Raw genomic sequence first — 23,140 nt, 5'->3', positions numbered from 1 at the left:
CGGAAATGGTGTAAGGGTGTGGGGCTATGGTAAGAGGAATAACATCTAGAGTGTTATTATTAATAACGTTGATATTAGAATGTTGACTTTTTAGTCTGATGGAAAAGGAACCTTCCAAAGTAATGAAACAACAGATCTTTTATTCTCCAGATATGTTTTAAAAAGTATAACTCTGAATTTAGTCGTCTTTTTACGTTTTTTTTGTCAACGGCACTACTGTTTCCCAGTTTAATTGAGAAATCTTGGAATGAACTTCAACGTCACATTCTTCAGCGTCCGTGAATCAACTGCAGACCAAACTGGTTGAGTTTGGAAATGAAATGCTTGAATGGAAAACATTGTGAAAACTGTGATGATCTTTACGAGGGGAAATCGATTATCTGTGTAAACGATTGTGATATTTCAAGGTATTAGGGGTCATAAAAAATCATAAAAGTTAAATTGTAAATACATACAAATATTAGCAGGTCACTGAAGTTTCTCCGACAAAACGAAGACGTGTAATACATTGTTATAGAACCAGTAAAATTACTCAATGGTAAATAGCTCGTGATTATTTACAGAGAATATTATTAACCAACGTTATTTAGCTGCTTCACTGAGGAAGAGGACTGGATGTTTCAAGATGTTGATTAATAATATTCAGTTTTGACACTTTATGATGTAGTTGTCACAAATATTGGCTTGGATGTTTTAAAATAAGTAATTAGCACATTTCTGTGTTTTACACTGCTAATATACCTTTAAAATATGCACTTCAATTTCGAAGCAGCTAAATAACGCGCGAAGAAAGATAAATTATAGTATTAAATGTATATTTAACCTCATATAGTACAGATGTACCGCGTACACCACCACGTGTGTTATAGAACGAAGGTATGGTATTTTGCTGTTAAACATCAGACGTATTGTTGGTGCTATATTTAGTACTAAGACAGATGGTCTACATGCAAAAACGGCTCGTTTGGGCTGAGAAAACATTTTACATAGAAGGTCGAAACGTTGTTCGCTCTTCTATGTAAAATGATTTCTCAGCCCAAACGAGCCGTTTTTGCATGTAAATTTCTCAACAAGTGGGTTTCTCGACATCACTGATTAAGACAGATGGTGTATGGTAAATATCTCAATAGAGTACAACCGTAAGACTTCAAGTTGTATTTCAATTACGAATATAATTAGCCACCATATACTAAAATACAATTATTAAAGAAAACTAATATTCATTTTAAAGCTGTATTAATTAATTAATTCGAGTTTTAATTCGTGGTCCCTGGTACTTTTTTTTCATACAATTATTGTTATTGTCAGTAGTGTTTTATGGAATTCATCTATGTCTTATTTCTTGAGAAAAATTGAACGAAGAGTTTTTTTGAGAAACAAGAAAAATGATTAAAATGTAGACGTAACACAAAGAAAGTTTCATACAGTTCTGAAAATACGTAAGTGCACGGAAATCGATCTTCTGTTGAATAGAAGAAGTCAAACTAATTTACATCATTCAGCTTTGTGTTCCGTAGACATAAGTTTTCTCTACAATTTCATCAACGTGTGATTATTTCGTTATGTTACTTTCGGAAATTTCCACTCCTCGTCAGTAACCCGAAACACAACCAAAGAAGGGAAGGGAGAAAACACGTTTAAAATTAACTGACCCCAAGCCGACGCTTAGGGGCAGCTATAATTGGGGTGCTCAGAAATTTTCTTTCTCTTCTCCCCACGCATGGTTTGTATGTTAAGTTAGGCTTCGTGAGAAAAAAATGAAAAAATATACATACATACGCACGGGATTTGATTGAGTCACGATTCAGTAAAATAGTAAGCAAGCAAACAGCGGCGGAAAAACCGACGACTAACTCTGGCGATTATCACAAAATTCAACGGGCGATATGGGACTTAGGGTCCTTCAAGGTGGCGGAGGATCTGTAAATCCTATGGCAAAATTTTTATGTGGGGAAAACGGGAGAATCCCAATAAAACCGACTTTCCCTACCTGGTTCCAATATTACCAGACAGTGTCCTGAGATAGTGAACTTGATGAAGGAAAGGAGAAATTTGAGAACTGTGTCATCACCCAGGTCAATATTTTAAAAATTTGACTTGGTGAAAAAGGTTACGGAATCAGGGTTATGGACATGACGAAATTCGAATGATACGACGTGATCAGTGCCAGAGTCTGGACTGGCTGAGTTCGATACTAGAGAGGTGAATGGTGGGTTGACTTTAGCGGACGAGAAAGGAATAGATTCCTGCAGGTGACAGGTTTGCGCATCGATAGGTGTGGGTTGGAATAACAGTTGGTCTGAATGCTTTTCTTTCTTCTTGCTGTAGTCGTTTGTTTAGACTGCTCCTTAGTTGACTTGGACAGGAGGCTGTCTTCGGCGTTGGTTAGAGTTGTTTTTCGTCAGTAAAATGAGTAAAAAGGCATTATTGGAAGGTGACGTTTTGGTCGGCGGCGGGCTTGATTTTGAAGTATGTTAGGTGACAGGCTTGTTAAACTGAAGTGGTGGTCTTCGGCGAGGCTGTTGGGCTCTTTAATGGAAGAAATGCAGAAAACAACCGTGGGTAAGTACGCTACTTTTTTTAGAATCGGTTATCAACTCCATGAAATGGGTGGATAGGCCTGTGATCCTGGATTGGATTTGATGAACAGCATTTAGTTTGGATGTGGTAGCTGCTTCCAGCGAGTTTTGGATGTCGAATGGGGAAATAGATGGATAAACTTCTCCAAAAAAGACAGACAACAGGTTAGTTGGGATTTTCGTGGTGGAGCACCACACATTAATCTCTATATTCCACGGTTTACATTAATAAATAAGGTCGTCCGTGGAGGAACGCTGGAGAAATACACCGCCACTTCGAAGGATCCTGATTTTCCTCGGGTCAACGGTTACATCTGGTTTATAACGGTCAATAAACGTAGCGATTTGTTGATGGGCGAATTCAAGGGTTAATTCGTCAAGCATTCCCGGGAGAATGGGCGAGTTTAAAATCACGGGAAACATTTTGACAGAGAAAATTCGTACGTCTGAAAAGCTAGGCAAATACCAGTCTCAAATACAAATCAACATCAAAATATCCAAAACCAAAGATAGATCAGCTGGATCTATATCATTGTCAAAAATATCAAAACTGGTGCGATCGTGCTTTTTAGTCACTATAAGAAAAAGCTAAGTATTAGATTGGGGAACTGAAGAAAAAGTGTCATTGGCCCAATTACAATTTTCACATTACATAACAATGACAGATAAAATAAATAAATTTAATAATTCGAAAATTGCTTAGTCTACAAGTCTAAAGATGATAAATTATATTGTTAAACCTTCTGTTGAGTAAAGGAGCGTAAACTGTGTGATTCATCCTTGTGTTGTCTGTAAGATGGTAAACTGTATGATTCATCCTTATGTTGTCTGTAAGATGGTAAACTGTATGATTCATCCTTATGTTGTCTGTAAGATGGTAAACTGTGTGATTCATCCTTGTGTTGTCTGTAAGATGGTAAACTGTATGATTCATCCTTGTGTTGTCTGTAAGATGGTAAACTGTATGATTCATCCTTGTGTTGTCTGTAAGATGGTAAACTGTATGATTCATCCTTGTGTTGTCTGTAAGATGGTAAACTGTATGATTCATCCTTGTGTTGTCTGTAAGATGGTAAACTGTATGATTCATCCTTGTGTTGTCTGTAAGATGGTAAACTGTATGATTCATCCTTGTGTTGTCTGTAAGATGGTAAACTGTATGATTCATCCTTGTGTTGTCTGTAAGATGGTAAACTGTGTGATTCATCCTTGTGTTGTCTGTAAGATGGTAAACTGTGTGATTCATCCTTGTGTTGTCTGTAAGATGGTAAACTGTGTGATTCATCCTTGTGTTGTCTGTAAGATGGTAAACTGTATGATTCATCCTTGAGTTGTCTGTAAGATGGTAAACTGTGTGATTCATCCTTGTGTTGTCTGTAAGATGGTAAACTGTGTGATTCATCCTTGTGTTGTCTGTAAGATGGTAAACTGTATGATTCATCCTTGAGTTGTCTGTAAGATGGTAAACTGTGTGATTCATCCTTGTGTTGTCTGTAAGATGGTAAACTGTGTGATTCATCCTTGTGTTGACTGTAAGATGGTAAACTGTATGATTCATCCTTGTGTTGTCTGTAAGATGGTAAACTGTGTGATTCATCCTTGTGTTGTCTGTAAGATGGTAAACTGTGTGATTCATCCTTGTGTTGTCTGTAAGATGGTAAACTGTATGATTCATCCTTGTGTTGTCTGTAAGATGATAAACTGTGTGATTCATCCTTGTGTTGACTGTAAGATGGTAAACTGTATGATTCATCCTTGTGTTGTCTGTAAGATGGTAAACTGTGTGGTTCATCCTTGTGTTGTCTGTAAGATGGTAAACTGTGTGATTCATCCTTGTGTTGTCTGTAAGATGGTAAACTGTGTGATTCATCCTTGTGTTGTCTGTAAGATGGTAAACTGTGTGATTCATCCTTATGTTGTCTGTAAGATGGTAAACTGTATGATTCATCCTTGTGTTGTCTGTAAGATGGTAAACTGCGTGATTCATCCTTGTGTTGTCTGTAAGATGGTAAACTGTGTGATTCATCCTTGTGTTTTCTGTAAGATGGTAAACTGTATGATTCATCCTTGTGTTGTCTGTAAGATGGTAAACTGTGTGATTCATCCTTTGTGTTGTCTGTAAGATGGTAAACTGTCTGATTCATCCTTGTGTTGTCTGTAAGATGGTAAACTGTGTGATTCATCCTTGTGTTGTCTGTAAGATGATAAACTGTATCATTCAACTTAGTATTGAGTACAAAAACGCCAATAAAGGAAGGCAAACTTTATCATCCACCGTTATGTTGGATAAAAGAATGTTAAGCTGTATCATTCAATCTTATATGTAATAAAGGAGGATAAACTACATCATTCGGCCCTGTGTTCCACACAAGATGGTAAACTACATTACTCAACATTGTGTTGAGTATAAAAAGGCAAATATTCTAAATTACTGTGTTTGCTTTATAAATATTGTATGAGATTTACTTAAATATGTTTTCTGATTCGTTATTCAAAAAGATTTCATGTAGGTGTCCGCTTGTTGACCAAAACATTTTGTGATAGGACTAAAACCACTGTGAACAAAAAGTATTATGTAACGATCCACGTGAAAGGTTATCTGTTCGGGGCTTTTTAAGGGCAGCAGGTCATAACAGCACCAGTAACAATGAAAAGTAAAAAAGAACTTTTAATAAACAAAAATCACAATCACTTATTTTTTTCTAGATGTTGCCTTTGTTATTAGAGCATTTTTTCAAGTTTTGATTTTAAAGTCCTGTTAGAATGGAAGTTTTTTATCCAAAACGAACCTCGGACTCTGGATAGAGCAGACTGATTTTCAGATGTGTTGTGAAAAATAAAAGTAGGAAATTATGTTGAAATACAGAAGACAATGAAGTGTTATTATATGACTAATATTCCCCGTTAGAACAGCGTTATGTCTCCGGATTTACAAGCCTCAAATCGGGGGTTCGATTCTCCTCGGTGGGTTGAGCAGATAACCCTTTGTGGCTTTGCTTTACGAAAAACACACACGCATTATAACTAATACGATAATTTTGTATAACGTAATCTAATTTTTTAAAAGAAAATTGGTAGTCCTGTTGAAAACAGTTGCGAACTTGTTCTTGTAGAAAACTTTGAATCGTTTTTTGTTAAGTAGAGAAATTACAGAAACAGTGCAGAGAGTGCTTGATGAAACATGAGTTCCAGGAAAATAATACTGTATTTAATATAAGAAGGCAGGGGTTGGTGCGAGTCGATAACAGTCTTTAATATTAGTGGAGAACAATGTCACGACCCATCTGAAGACAGATTTGTTCAGTAAGGGTTATTGTTACTTATTATTAAGTGCAAACTTCGCAAAGGACTATCGGTGCTCTTCCCACCACGTATGTCAAAAACCCGGTTTCTTGTAGTATAAGCCCCGCAAACATACTGCTGTGCTATTGTGGGGCAATAGGGGTTGAATCCTTGATAATTTAGGTGGTTGATCTTTGGTTTTAGAATACTACTTTGAGCTGGGAGATACCAGATTATTATAAAGTATGTACATTTGTGGAAATAGTTTTAGAAAAATAAGAATAAATACTTTTATTCGTTCGTATTGTTTTTAAACTGAATAACTTTGAATAAAGACATTAAACAGTGAAAAGAAAATAATAAATTTATAAATTAAATTTTTAAAACAAAATAAATTACTACATGTATTGTAAATTATCTTCATATTATATGTCAGATTTTCAATATGGACTGGAATTCTTTTACAGTAGGTGTCTGTGACTTGTTAGTGATAAATGTCAACAATAAACAGAGAACACACAGTCCATTTGTTTGAAAATAGTATATTCAAAATAAGCCAAACGTATGTACAAAACTTCCTTACATTAATGTTTATTAGAGTTGTATCCATAACTTTGAAAAACTGTCTCCTTTTATAATATTGTTGAAATATTGTTTATCGAGAGATAATGATAAGGAAGACTCCTAGAAAATGCAGAGTGACAACAAGTCGTTCTGTCAATCAAGGACGTGACTTACCCACTCAGAACATCAGAGCAATTAATTAATCTGATAGTTTCTAATAAATTAGGGAATTAAAGTACTCTAAGTCAATGTAAAATGATTGAAGTGAGCAGCCGCATTTCTAAGTTCAGTGTTATGGAAAGAACAAGACCCCTACGGTCATGAAACTTTGTAATCTGATATTCAGGAAATATATTTATGGTCAAAAAAGGAATATAAAAGACATGAGTTACGTTTCAGAAATGGCTTTAGTTTGTTTGTTATTGAGCACAAAGCTATACAATAGACTATTAGTGCTGTTCCCACCATTAGTATCAAAGTCCTGTTTTTAGGGTTATAAGGCGTGATATTTACCGATGTCGCACTAAAGAGGACGGATAGAAAGGAAATAATAATTGTAAAATGTGCAATAAACAGAGCGCACCGGAATCAAAAGAATATATATAGATAGATACACATCTCGAATTTGTTAATTGTCCTAAACCACGTCTCTTGAATGCAGCAGACAATAAATGTTCAATTTAAATCAAGTGGAGTAACAATGAGCGTTTTACTAGCAACAAACCTATCGGTTAAATCTGTAATAATTTCTATGAAAGGAAACTCGTGTAAACCTGGTTGTTAGAACACGTCTGAATGTCTAAAAAAATAGTAGCTTTAAATATTTTGCGTCTATTTTACTGTTATTAATAGAAAATAAATTAAATAAGATCAATTGGATCATTTTGATCTACAATTAATCAATCCAAAATGTTTTCTGTATTTGTTTGTTTGTTTATAATTCTGGTATATTGAAAACTCATAAAGTTACTTGAAAATTTGCGATAAAAAATAATTTATGTACCAGAAGTAACACTAAACGTTTGCGTGTTATCAAACAAGGTATTTCAATAACTACTATTTACAATGATTCACCTAACTTAATAGCTCATGATTATTTACAGAAAATATTATTAACCAACGTTATTTAGCTGCTTCACTGAGAAAGAGGACTGGATGTTTCAAGATGTTAATTAATAATATTCAGTTTTGACACTTTATGATGTAGCTGTCACAAATATTGGCTTGGATGTTTTAAAATAAGTAATTAGCACATTTCTGTGTTTTACACTGCTAATATATCTTTAAAATATGCACTTCAATTTCGAAGCAGCTAAATAACGCGCGAAGAAAGATAAATTATAGTATTAAATGTATATTTAACCTCATATAGTACAGATGTACCGCGTACACCACCACGTGTGTTATAGAACGAAGGTATGGTATTTTGCTGTTAAACATCAGACGTATTGTTGGTGCTATATTTAGTACTAAGACAGATGGTGTATGGTAAATATCTCAATAGAGTACAACCGTAAGACTTCAAGTTGTATTTCAATTACGAATATAATTAGCCACCATATACTAAAATACAATTATTAAAGAAAACTAATATTCATTTTAAAGCTGTATTAATTAATTAATTCGAGTTTTAATTCGTGGTCCCTGGTACTTTTTTTTTAATACAATTATTGTTATTGTCAGTGGTGTTTTATGGAATTCATCGATGTCTTATTTCTTGAGAAAAATTGAACGAAGAGTTTTTTTTGAGAAACAAGAAAAATGATTAAAATGTAGACGTAACACAAAGAAAGTTTCATACAGTTCTGAAAATACCTAAGTACACGGAAATCGATCTTCTGTTGAATAGAAGAAGTCAAACTAATTTACATCATTCAGCTTTGTGTTCCTTAGACATAAGTCCTCTCTACAATTTCATCAACGTGTGATTATTTCGTTATACTTTCGGAAATTTCCACTCCTCGTCAGTAACCCTAAACACAACCAAAGAGAAGGAGAAAACACGTTTAAAATTAACTGACCCCAAACCGACGCTTAGGGGCAGCTACAATTGGGGTGCTCAGAAATTTTCTTTCTCTTCTCCCCACGCATGGTTTGTATGTTAAGTTAGGCTTCGTGAGAAAAAAAAGAAAAAATATACATACATACGCACGGGATTTGATTGAGTCACGATTCAGTAAAATAGTAAGCAAGCAAACAGCGGCGGAAAAACCGACGACTGACTCTGGCGACTATCACAAAATTCAACGGGCGATATAGGACTTAGGGTCCTTCAAGGTGGCGGAGGATCTGTAAATCCTATGGCAAAATTTTTATGTGGGGAAAACGGGAGAATCCCAAGAAAACCGACTTTCCCTACCTGGTTCCAATATTACCAGACAGTGTCCTGAGATAGTGAACTTGATGAAGGAAAGGAGGAATTTGAGAACTGTTTCATCACCCATGTCAATATTTTGAAAATTTGACTTGGTGAAAAAGGTTACGGAATCAGGGTTATGGACATGACGAGATTCGAATGATACGACGTGATCAGTGCCAGAGTCTGGACTGGCTGAGTTCGATACTAGAGAGGTGAATGGTGGGTTGACTTTAGCGGACGAGAAAGGAATAGATTCCTGCAGGCGACTGGTTTGGGCATCGATGGGTGTGGGTTGGAATGACAGTTGAGTCTGAGTGCTTTTCTTTCTTCTCGCTGTAGTCGTTTGATTAGACTGCTCCTTAGTTGACTTGGACAGGAGGCTGTCTTCGGCGTTGGTTAGAGTTGTTTTTCGTCAGTAAAATGAGTAAAAAGGCATTATTGGAAGGTGACGTTTTGGTCGGCGGCGGGCTTGATTTTGAAGTATGTTAGGTGACAGGCTTGTTAAACTGAAGTGGTGGTCTTCGGCGAGGCTGTTCGGCTCTTTAATGGAAGAAATGCAGAAAACAACCGTGGGTAAGTACGCTACTTTTTTTAGAATAGGTTATCACCTTCATGAAATGGGTGGATAGGCCTGTGATCCTGGATTGGATTTGATGAACAGCATTTAGTTTGGATGTGGTAGCTGCTTCCAGCGAGTTTTGGATGTCGAATGGGGAAATAGATGGATAAATGTCTCCAAGGAAGACAGACAACAGGTTAGTTGGGATTTTCGTGGTGGAGTACCACACATTAATCTCGATATTCCACGGTTTACATTAATAAATAAGGTCGTCCATGGAGGAACGCTGGAGAAATACACCGCCACTTCGAAGGATCCTGGTTTTCCTCGGGTCAACGGTTACATCTGGTTTATAACGGTCAATAAACGTAGCGATTTGTTGATGGGCGAAATCAAGGGGTAATTCGTCAAGAATTAAAATCACGGGAAACATCTTGACAGAGAAAATTCGTACGTCTGAAAAGCTAGGCAAATACCAGTCTCAAATACGAATCAATATCAAAATATCCAGAACCAAAGATAGATCAGCTGGATCTATATCATAGTCAAAAATATCAAAACTGGTGCGATCGTGTTTTTTAGTCACTATAAAAAAAAAGCTAAGTATTAGGTTGGGGAACTGAAGAAAAAGTGTCATTGGCCCAATTACAATTTTCACATTATATAACAATGACAGATAAAATAAATAAATTTAATAATTCGAAAATTGCTTAGTCTACAAGTCTAAAGATGATAAATTATATTGTTAAACCATCTGTTGAGTAAAGGAGCGTAAACTGTATGATTCATCCTTGTGTTGTCTATAAGATGGTAAACTGTGTGATTCATCCTTGTGTTGTCTGTAAGATGGTAAACTGTGTGATTCATCCTTGTGTTGTCTGTAAGATGGTAAACTGTGTGATTCATCCTTGTGTTGTCTGTAAGATGGTAAACTGTGTGATTCATCCTTGTGTTGTCTGTGAGATGGTAAACTGTATGATTCATCCTTGTGTTGTCTGTAAGATGGTAAACTGTGTGATTCATCCTTGTATTGTCTGTAAGATGGTAAACTGTGTCATTAATCTTTGTGTTGTGTGTAAAATGATAAACTTTATCATTCAACTTAGTATTGAGTACAAAAAAGCCAATAAAGGAAGGCAAACTTTATCATCCACCGTTATGTTGGATAAAAGAATGTTAAGCTGTATCATTCAATCTTATATGTAATAAAGGAGGATAAACTACATCATTCAGCCCTGTGTTCCACAAAAGATGGTAAACTACATTACGCAACATTGTGTTGAGTATACAAAGGCAAATATTCTAAATTACTGTGTTTGCTTTATAAATATTGTATGAGATTTACTTAAATATGTTCTCTGATTTGTTATTCAAAAAGATTTCATGTAGGTGTCCGCTTGTTGACCAAAACATTTTGTGATAGGACTAAAACCACTGTGAACAAAAAGTATTATGTAACGATCCACGTGAAAGGTTATCTGTTCGGGGCTTTTTAAGGGCAGCAGGTCATAACAGCACCAGTAACAATGAAAAGTAAAAGAACTTTTAATAAACAAAAATCACAATCACGTATTTTTTTCTCTAGTTGTTGCCTTTGTTATTAGAGCATTTTTTCAAGTTTTGATTTCAAAGTCCTGTTAGAATGGAAGTTTTTTATCCAAAACGAACCTCTGACTCTGGATAGAGCAGACTGATTTTCAGATGTGTTGTGAAAAACAAAAGTAGGAAATTATGTTGAAATACAGAAGGCAATGAAGTGTTATTGTATGACTAATGTTCCCCGCTAGTACAGCGTTATGTCTCCAGATTTACAAGCCTCAAATCAGGGTTCGATTCTCCTCGGTGGGTTGAGCAGATAACCCTTTGTGGCTTTGCTATACGAAAAACACACACACATTATGACTAATACGATAATTTTGTATAACGTAATCTAATTTTTTAAAAGAAAATTGGTAATCCTGTTGAAAACAGTTGCGAACTTGTTCCTGTAGAAAACTTTGAATCGTTTTTTGTTAAGTAGAGAAATTACAGAAACAGTGCAGAGAGTGCTTGATGAAACATGAGTTCCAGGAAAATAATACTGTATTTAATATAAGAAGGAAGGGGTTGGTGCGAGTCGATAACAGTCTTTAATATTAGTGGAGAACTATGTCACGACCCATCTGAAGACAGATTTGTTCAGTAAGGGTTATTGTTACTTATTACTAAGTGCAAACTTCGCAAAGGATTATCGGTGCTCTGCCCACCACGTATGTCAAAAACCCGGTTTCTTTTAGTATAAGCCCCGCAAACATAGTGCTGTGCTATTGTGGGGCAATAGGGGCTGAATCCTTGATAATTTAGGTGGTTGATCTTTGGTTTTAGAGTACTAATTTGAGCTGAGAGATACCAGATTATTATAAAGTATGTACATTTGTGGAAATAGTTTTAGAAAAATGAGAATAAATACTTTTATTCGTTCGTATTGTTTTTAAACTGAATAACTATTGTGGAAATAGTTTTATAAAAATGAGAATAAATACTTTTATTCGTTCGTATTGTTTTTAAACTGAATAACTTTGAATAAAGACATTAAACAGTGAAAAGAAAATAATAAATTTATAAATCAAATTATTTAAAACAAAATAAATTACTACATGTATTGTAAATTATCTTCATATTATATGTCAGATTTTCAATATGGACTGGAATTCTTTTACAGTAGGTGTCTGTGACTGGTTAGTGATAAATGTCAACAATAAACAGAGAACACACAATCCATTTGTTTGAAAATAGTATATTCAAAATAAGCCAAACGTATGTACAAAACTTCCTTACATTAATGTTTATTAGAGTTGTATCCATAACTTTGAATAACTGTCTCCTTTTATAATATTGTTGAAATATTGTTTATCGAGAGATAATGATAAGGAAGACTCCTAGAAAATGCAGCGTGACAACAAGTCGTTCTGTCAATCAAGGACGTGACTTACCCACTCAGAACATCAAAGCAATTAATTAATTTGATAGTTTCTAATAAATTAGGGAATTAAAGTACTCTAAGTCAATATAAAATGATTCAAGTGAGCAGCCGCATTTCTAAGTTCAGTGTTATGGAAAGAACAAGACCCCTACGGTCATGAAACTTTGTAATCTGATATTCAGGAAATATATTTATGGTCAAAAAAGGAATATAAAAGACATGAGTTCAAATGAAATGAATGACCAGAAGTTGTGCTATTGCCTGTTATTGAGCACATAGTTACATAACAGGCTGCTTGAGTTATGTCCATCACAAGTATCAAAACTCAGTACTAGGCACTATAAGCCTTCAGATTTACTGTTGTGCAAATGGAGGGGTTCGGGTAGATGTAACAGAGAGAACGAATAAACTAAGAGAAGCGAAGGAAGAAAGTGATAAACTACCAATACGAAACAAAACCTATTTTTAAATTTATGTGCCATGGATTATTGTAATAAACGGTAATGTATTATTTTTACATTAGTATGAATCAATTTTTTAGAGGAATAAGTACAACCTAAATGAAGTTTATGAACGAATAAAGGGAGAAAGAAGTGCAAATACAGCACAATCGTAACAAATTAATGTCAAAGTAACGGTAACAGACGTTTATTATTTTAATCAAATTCTTCCGCTTTAACAGCTGTTTATATCAAGAGAGTTCAAATTTTAACAGTTTTTTTACACCTATATCCAAAAATGTCAAGCCTTTCCGGATAACTTAAATATACTTAAACCTGATATCATTTAGCAACTTATCTGCACACTTCCAAGTATTTTGAGGTTTTTTACTATAAAAGGGGACTAAATATATGTGCATAATTCATTAATTGGGGTCTAGCACAACAGAATATCTCACAAGACTGACATGGGATGCACTTGTGTTATAGCTCCTAAAATCTAGCACAAAAGCATATCTCACAGGACTGATATAGGACGTACCTGGTGTATAGCTCCTAATGTATAGCACAGCAGCATGTTTCATAAGACTAACATGGTATATACCTGGTATATACTATTTATCTAATTATGTTTATTGCGACATGCGAGTTAATTTTGGTTAACTCAATAGCAAGACTGTTTGCTTACCGCGCCATCTAACGGTTAAGTATAAATGTTACTAATAAATCGTGTTGGACATAAGTTAGCATGAATTTAAATGTATTTTTCGTTCCTTCTGCTCTAAAAATGCATATTCAAGATCATGGTTTATTTGTTTTAAACTTGCGTGAGTAGCAAACGTTTTACTACGCCTAATGACGAAGTCGAAACAATCTCACCACTTTGCAGTTCAATATTTCATTTCGACAAATTCAGGGTGTATTGTCTGAAACTCGTGAATACATTAAAAGATATACAATCAAAACTTGTAGGTGTGCGACATGTTGTTAACTTATTATTTGACGTAATCGTAGGTGATCTAATTTTGTTGCAACTTTTCAGTGTTTAAAGATAAATGTGTACAAATATGAATGACTTAATAGGATTTTAGCCTGTAAGTGTATCTCTTAGCACTTCTTCTTCTGAGCTATGCATTACCGTGGTTGCTGTTCAATAAGAAGCGTAATTACATTATGATTACAGACACTGTTTACTGGTTTCCTTTAGTTGACATTGCAAAGGTTTTGGATTCAAGATGGCTATAACTGAATATTTGGGTCCCTTGACAATTCATTCCTATGTGTGGTGTAAGATCCTGTTCAGATTTAACATATGAAACACTTATGTTTTTTTAAATATTTCTGTTGAACGTTGTCTTTATTGGTGGTCAAGGTTGTGTCTAAATCTAAATTGAATGTTATCTCACCTGTATAAAAGCCAGTGTGTGTCACATCACGTCACTCTTGATTTCTCGAAATGGAAGGAGTAATAAAAACCAAAATGCATTTATCCAAATAGAATAGTCTATTTACTGTCTGTTAATTACTATTTTAGTGACTGGGATGCAAGAGGGTATGACATGAAACCTTATTAGTGTAATAAGTGTTGGTATATTAAGCCTAAACTAAAGAGGAGGTGTGGATCACCTAGCGTATAGACAAGTGCAGAAAATTTATGATAAAAAAAAATATTGATTCAATGTTTAACTTAAATTGTTTCTGAATTAAGCTATTTTCTGTTTTATCACGAAATGTTAATTAAAACAAACTTCATTAAAAACGAAAGACTTTAAATTAAAAAAATCAACACTTTTTTTTACAGTTTTGCTGTCTATAATTTCATTTTTGTATTTTCAACACATAGACTAAAAAGTAATAGATAATACAGGGGTGGCCAAACCACAGCTCGAGAACCACATGCAGCTTTTGACATATAATGTACGACTCGCAGAAATATGTTGGGTGAGCTCCTTTTTGCATCACAATTAAAATAAAAGGTAAATAAACAATTTTCAGACTTTATAATTATTTACCGGGTACAAACTGAGAGTCCACTGGATTAAAATGTAAGTTTAATGTTGATGGTGAGTAAATATATTTAATAATTTAAATCCTAATTTCAATGCTAGATTTGAGTCAGGGATTAAAGAAATTTCGGATCAGCAAGGATTACAGAGGAATTGTACTGGAGAATCAGTAATCGTACAAGTCGGTACTGACAATGTTAGTTTTAATGGGTGTGACTTACGATCTCGCCATTGTGGCGTGTGTGGCTGTGTTGCGGGCAGAGAAATTAGCGGAGTGTTGGTGTGATGCTGGGCGCTGTAGAGTTTGGTTGTGTTGCGTGTATTGAAGCTTATTGTTTCTTTTCACTTTAATTTTTTAGACGTGTCTGTGAAAATTTTGTGAAGGAAGATGGCATCATCAAATTGTAAGAAGTAAAGGTATGAAGATGAAAACAAAAATTTTAAGTCAGAGTGGAGAGAAGATTTTCCATTCACCGTTAAAGGAGGTAAACCTTTGTGTCTTATCTGCAATGTGTTACTCAGTCATTACAAAGCCAGTAACTTAAAACACCGCTATGAAACAAATCATAAAAACTTTTCGTCTGATTATCTACCTAAATTAGAATTACAAAAAACAAGTTAACTGTGTTAAAATCATCACTAAATAACCAGAAGACACTGTTAACAACGTTCAGTAAGGAAGCAGATACAACGACTGAAGCTAGTTTTCTTATATAATGGAATATAACTTGTGCTAAACACCCATATTCTGATGGTAAATTTGTCAAGAATATAACTGAAGTTGTTGCAGTGTTAGATCCAAATAACACAAAACTTCAGTGACTAATAGCACAAACACCAGCTTCACACCACACTACAGAGATACGTATCTCAATGATCAGTGCCGATGTTGCAGGCAAAATGCAAAATGATTTAAAGAATTCCATTGCATTCAACTTGGCCCTCGACGGATCTACAGACATACAAGACAACCCACAACTGGCGGTATTTGTTCGTTATGTTTCCTCTGATGTAACTGTGAAAGAAGATATGTTGGACTAAGTAGCACTAAAAGAAACAGCTCGTGATGTTGACATTAAAAATGCGCTTGACAGAACAAGTGCTGATATTCCACTGAATAAACTCGTCAGTGTTGCAACAGATAGAGAACCTCCGATTGTGGGGAAAAATGGAGAATTAATTGCACTTATGAAAAGTGATCCCAGCTTTCCAGAGTTTCTTACTGTTCATTGCCATTACTCATCGTAAACAGCTGGCAGCCAGATACTTCAAGTATCAAGGTGTTATTCAATTTGTTCTTGAAATTGTCAATTTCATACGTTTAAATGGGAAGACCCACCGACATTTCAAAAATTTATTGAATAACTGGAGCTTGAAGATAAACCTAGTAATGTCTTTTTCTACTGCATTGTGTGGTGGCTGTCAACCAGCAATGTCTTAAATAGGTTTGTGTCTTTTTCTACTGCATTGTGTGGTGGCTGTCAACCAGCAATGTCTTAAATAGGTTTGTGGATATGTTGGAGCCTATTATTACTTTTGTTGAAGAAAAGAAAAGATTCTGTCCTCAATTGGGAAATGATGAATGGTTTTGGTTACTTTCCCAATCTCAAAAGGAGAGTAAATACATTACCTGATATTGAAATAAAAGACCATAAACTGGAAGAATACAATAATAAATTACAAGGACTGTTTGATAATTTTCTAGACAGGTTTGAGAATTTGCAGAAGCTGAAGCCCTGCTTCGCCTTTCTTGTAAATCCATTCATGGTTGATGTGATCAGTAATAGTTGTCCAATTCTCGAACCTCTGGTTAAAGAATCATCTGCTCTGGAAATGGAACTAGATGAACTACAAGAAGACCTGGGTCTAAAGATGATTCATGAATCTCATTCTACAATTGAGTTCTGGTAGTAAGTTCCAGAAATACAATATCCTAAACTGAAGAAAACTAGTGGGCGACTCGTCTCAATTTTCAGCACAACATACTGCTGTGAATCACTGTACTCTGTAATAAAGTTTGTAAAGTCAAAGCGTCGTGCAATCCTTACAAATCAACACCTGACGGAGTAATTCGTACAGCCTTGACAACACACCAGTCGGAATTTCAACGACTCACAACCAAGAGGGAAACGCACAAGACCTCTACCAGCAGTTAAAAGTCTGATAATTGTATCAATGTCTGTTTGTGTCAGAAAAATATTATGACAAGACCAAAATCTTGTAAGGTGGTATCTCATTAAAATATCTCTAATTTTAGTGTTTTACATATTTCCTTCCATGTTTTGTGTGTGTTTTCTTATAACAAAACCACAGCGAGCTATCTGCTGTGTTCACCGAGGAGAATCGAGCCCCTGATTTTAGTGTTGTAAATCCGAAGACTTACATCTGTACCAGCGGGGAAATCCATGTTTTGACCAGATATTTACCAAGACAAATAAATATCATTAAAAATATCTATTTTTACCCCTTTTATTTTTATTCTTGGCAATCTCACTTGATGTTAATAAAATGCAAATTTGCATATTTTTCTTAGATATTTCCGTAGTTCATTACCCTATTAAATACGCTCAATATAGTTAAAACAATAATCAGCTAGGATTTTGAAAGCATTTGGTAGATATATATGTGTGTACTTTGAGATTATTGAAACTAATACAAATTAACAGTTTAAAAACTACATACATGAATAAATATTATTACGTACATGTATTTATTAATATTTTTATAAAATTTGTGTAACAAAACTTACATGTAACAATAAAAACGTGTGTAATATTCGTTCATATCTTGTGGCTCTCAAACATCTGAAGTTTATCGTATGTGACTCTTACGTTAAGTAAATTTCCACCCCTGGATTATATACATTTGTTATTAAGCCATTTGGAACGCAATGTTACCAAAACGCACAAACTTTTCTATGTATTATAATTTTTCAATCTAACTGATTTTTACCAACATTTATATTATGAATACGCCACGAAGTCATTTCATGAATGATCATAATTTTGATTGCCTTACAAAGAAAGCTACCGACGTTTGACTGCCTTGACTGCATTTTCCTGTATCTTTGTTTGTTAAGTTTGATTTTGAAAAATGTATTTATCTCAGTTAGCTACAAAATGTGAGGTTCTGAGGTGGTGGTAGTCATTTTTGAAGTGACATACGCAAATGTAAAATAATAATACGAAGTCAAATCTTAAGTAGCGAGAAAAAAAAACTGAGACATTTTGTAAAATTTCGTGAAATATAGATTTGAATCAGAATAGAAAATTTGTAATACGTCGTAGTCTAACAGTAACAAGTTTCGACTGTAATCTGAAAGTGCAATACAGTTTCACTATTTTATTTTTCGCGAACTGGGAAGTGAGATATATTTTGCGTTAGAAGAAATTTTTTTTTCACAAAATGGTAAGATAACTTTGAATTTTCAAGAAACAATTTAAACACAAATATCAAGGATTTTTGTTGATCACGTACCACGTCATCAAAGAGTATCAAGCCTCAAAAACTGCAAGTATAAACATCTAATGGCAAAATGTCTCCCTCGTATCATAGATGGCGCTACGTAACATCTAGTAACAATATACAAACATGAACACGTGCTTGGAGTTTGTTTGTTTGTTTTGAATTTCGCGCAAAGCAACTCGAGGGCTATCTGCACTAGCCGTTCCTTAATAAGATTTTCTTAATAAAATGTATTTGTTGTGTATTTCACCGCCATCTCTTGGGCTACTCTTTTACCAGAGAATAGTGGAGTTGACCGTCACATTATAACGCCCCCACGGCTGAAAGGGCGAGCATGTTTGGCGCGACGGGGATGCGAACCCGCGACCCTCGAATTACGAGTCGCACGCCTCAACACGCTTGGCCATGCCGGGCCAAGTTGTTACATATTAGTATTCATGAGTGGTTAGTTTCATTGTATATTAATGTTTTAAATTAAAATTATACATTGAGAATCGACTAGTTAAGCTTTTATTCAAATTGCAACTGATAAACACTGACGATGAATCTTTATATCTTTAAAATTTTATTTATTTTATAATAAAGTGAAAATTTTGATGTCATTTTACTTGAATTTATTTGTTTCATAATATAATAAATAAATAGTTTTCCAAAATAAAACATTATACGGAATTTCATGGAAAAAAAAATAACAATAATAAAACATCGAAAACCCGTATTAATTAACATTTCTATAGTGTTTTAACAGACATGGCCAGGTGGTTAAGACGTGTGACTCGTAATCTGAGGATCACGGGTTTGAATTCTCGTTCCACCAAACATGTTTGACCGTTTAGCCGTGGAGGTCAATCCCTTTATTCGTTGGTAAAAGTTTTATTTTGTTTTTTGAATTTCACGCAAAGCTACTCAAGGGCTATCTGCGCTTGCCGCCCCTAATTTAGCAGTGTGAGACTAGCGGGAGGGCAACTCGTCATCACCACCCACCGCCAACGGGTTTTTAACCAACGGGCCCGGCATGGCCAGGTGTGTTAAGGTGGGCGACTCGTAATCCGAAGGTCGCGGGTTCGAATCCCGGTCGCACCAAACATGCTCGCCCTCCCAGCCGTGGGTGCGTTATAATGTGACGGTCAGTCCCATTATTCGTTGCTAAAAGAGTAGCCCAAAGGTTGTTGGTGGTTGATAATGACTAGTTGCCTTCCCTCTAGTCTTACACTGTTAAATTAGGGACGGCTAGCGCAGATAGCCCTCGTGTAGCTTTTGGCGAAATTTAAAAACAAAATTTCTTTCGGTGCACGTTCTACAGTCTAATGTAGTAACTAACAGACAAAAACGTCTTAGGGGAAATTCCACGTGCTTTCCAATTTTCGTATCTCTTACCTACGGTCGCAAACAACTCAACATTTCTGGCACTGGATGAATTATTTGTTTGACAGCATAAAACAACTTCGCTAAATCAAGTACCGACTGAGAGAAACCACTCGCTTTCTCTATCATAACTCGCTTTTTGTATTCAAATCAAACTGTTTTAAAACGCTGTAGAAAATTCCAGAAGCTAAGTTACACGCCCACTATGCGGCATCAAGATACCAAACCTCCCTTTCATTAAACAACAATATAAATAATAAACTATGAATGAAAGAGAATTTGTTTGTTTGTTTTGGAATTTCGCACAAAGCTACTCGAGGGCTATCTGTGTTAGCCGTCCCTAATTTAGCAGTACACCATCACCACCCACCGCCAACTCTTGGGCTACTCTTTTATCAACGAATAGTGGGATTGACCGCAACTTATAACGCCCCCACGGCTGGGAGGGCGAGCATGTTTGGCGCGACGCGGGCGCGAACATGAAAGAGAAACAAGAATGCTGGTGTTTTTGTTTTTAACTAGTGTTGTTTACAGTTCCGGAAAAAAAATATTTCAATTTGTTTAAAAGTTCATATATTTATACTTTATATGTAAAAACCCTTCGACTCTAAATACCAAACAAAGGAAAAAAATTAAACATTTTCGTCAATGCTACAGACCAGCTCAACATATACGCGACGCGTTTCAATGCACTTTGTTCATTCCACAATAATACTTACTATGATCATTCATATTAAACTAAAATGGTATGTTTGCGGACTTACAACGTTAGACACCGGGTTTCCATACCCGTGGTGCAGAGAAAGCAGTTAGTTCATTGTGCAGCGTTGTGCTTAATTACAAAGAAAGAAATAAACAAATCCGAAGTTGTCATCTTGCATCATTTTGTCCGTAATCGGATTGCTGTTTGAAAACTGTTTTGTTATATTTACATAACAATGCAAACAAATAACAAAGATGTATATGTGTGTGTGTATATATATATAACTGAAATAGGCCATTTTAAGACTTTCAAATTTAATCCTTCTAGAGACAAAACTACTGGACGACGGCAAGCAAACAAACTCACAAACGCAAATGGCATGGTTGCCATTTCCGAATTGTTAGTCCAAGAGTTCATGTTCCGTTACTTTAAAACCTCACCCATCATTTTCAGACCATCATAAGAGTGACAATCAAATCCCACTTTTCAGAAGGGAGTAAGTACCCCAAATATTGTTGGTCAGAGAGGTTGACTAGCTACTTTTTATCTGGTTGATTAGTTCAACATTAGGAAAGGTTATATGCAGACGATTCTTGTGAAGCTTTGCGAAAATTGTAAAACAATCTGATTGGAAGGTTCTGTTAACCCCAATGCCAATTAAAGAATCCTGCATCACCATCTCAGTGTAGCGCGTTACACAGCTCCTTGTTTTTGTAATGCAGCTCTAAATGACGTAAACCTGTGTTTTAAATATGTTTCATATTATTTTTTTGTGCGTAAACTTACGGACTTTATTTTGAATATCATTGTTTATTAAAATCCCACTATTCGTTGGTAAAAGAGTAGTCCAAGAGTTGGCGGTGGGTGGTGATGACTATATGCTTTCCCTCTAGTCTTACACTGCTAAATTAGGGACGGCTAGCGCAGATAGCCCTCGTATAGCTTTGCGCGAAATTCAAAACAAACAAAACCTTATTACAAATGGTTATGCCTTTAAATACGACTTATTCTAGGGGAACTAAATTGTAACAAAGGTTATTATGGTGCTAGACTCACAGTCTGCTGGTCGCGCGTTCGAACCTCCGTGGTTAACCACACTTGCCGTTTCAATCATGGGGGCGTTAAAATGTTTCGATCAATCCTATTATCCGTTAGTAAAAGAGTAGCCCAAGATTTAGTGATGAATGGTGTTGACTAGCTGCCTTCCTTCTAGTCTTGAGTCCCATTGACACAGCAGTGTGTCTGGGGACTTACAAAGCTAAAAACCTGGTTTCGATACCTGTGGTGGACAGATCACAGATTGCCTTTTATATAGCTTTCTGCTTAACTAAAAAAACCAAACAAAAAACCACCTTCTAGTCATTCACTGGTAAATTAGGGATGGCTGCCTTGAGAGGAGGTGGACGCCACCAGGTAAATTTACCCGAAAATTACCGATGTGGCCCTACGGTCGTAAGCAGCCACGAGACTTGGAAACCAAAACGGAGTTCTTCTGAAACAATCGTATAGTGTTGGTTTTTTCATTCTCAGTCAGCATATGAAACCTCTCGTCGACCAAGTAAAGTGGAGGCATCATCTGTTCTCGATACAGGGTTTGTTACAAAGAAGACCCCAAATTTAAAATGATTATATATTTATAACCACGTGTTATACACGATAACAAAATTCACCAGCAACATATCAGAGACCATAAGTTCATGATGACGAGAAACTCACTAGAAGTAAAAATGCAGTCTAAAGACGGCTGGTATGGGTTTTAAAACTTTAATCACAATAAAATACAGAAAAACATTTCGATTTTCTTAGGTCATCTTCGGGTCACCTTTATTTCTATATTAATTCATAACCTAACATCTAACTACAACGTCCCATATTATCTTCTACCCGTTCAAACCTAAGGCAAACGGTTTGCAACTGACCGCTGCTAGGAGCATGTCTTAGGGACGAGATTGTGAACGGGTAGGAGATTGTAGGGGGCGTTGCAGTTAGATGATAAATTATGAATTAATATAAGTATAAAGGTGACCTGAAGATGACCTAAGAAGGTCGAAACGTTGTTTTTACTATATTTTATTAAAGTTGTAACACACATACCAGACGTCTTAGAACTCAAAATCATAAACGTTGTTCAGGAAAAGTCTGGATTTATTATGACGTATTTCGAAACTGGATCACACTTATTACTTACGTCTCTTTTACGTCGGCTAATATTGCTTCCATGTGTTTTTCTTTCCTCTCTCTCGTTCTCAACAATGTAATGTTTGTGATTTTAATAAAATTTCAGTGACCAGGATCAATAAACGAGAAAATGAGTCGCTGGTAAGATTTGTTACCAAATAGATACAACACGTACCATTTTAAAATTATGGTCGTCTTTTTTAAAAAAAAACCTCGTACGTTGAACTCTTAACTACAGCATAACCTGGATCTATTTACGACATTCTGTATTATAAAAATAAAATAAATAAATGAAAAAAATCTTGTACATGTTTATTTTTATCAAACGTGAAACGTGCAAAACAACTACAGCAATAAATTGCACGCGTTAGGCTTAAGTAAATTGCGTGCGTCGTATGGAGTTTTGAGTTAAGATCATGAGTGGTTTACGTCGTGTTAGTGTTGCACGCCCTATTATAATACCAATACCGTAACCTGGCTGATTAAAACCAAGAGCGGAAGACGAAGAATAGGCGACTTGGACGATGCTGATGGGTGCTCGCCATTAGTCAAGTATTCACAAGGGCCTATCTAGACACTGCCAAAAGCCTATCTAGACACTGCTAAAACCATTTGTTAAAATTTATGCTACTCGTAAAGTGGTACCTGCCACGACCATAAGTTCAGAACTAAAAGGAA

Source organism: Tachypleus tridentatus, chromosome 8 (genome assembly GCF_004210375.1).
Source record: "Tachypleus tridentatus isolate NWPU-2018 chromosome 8, ASM421037v1, whole genome shotgun sequence".
Classification (NCBI taxonomy): domain Eukaryota; kingdom Metazoa; phylum Arthropoda; class Merostomata; order Xiphosura; family Limulidae; genus Tachypleus; species Tachypleus tridentatus.
The sequence above is the reverse complement of the archived record's forward strand: the minus strand, read 5'-3'. Positions refer to the sequence as shown.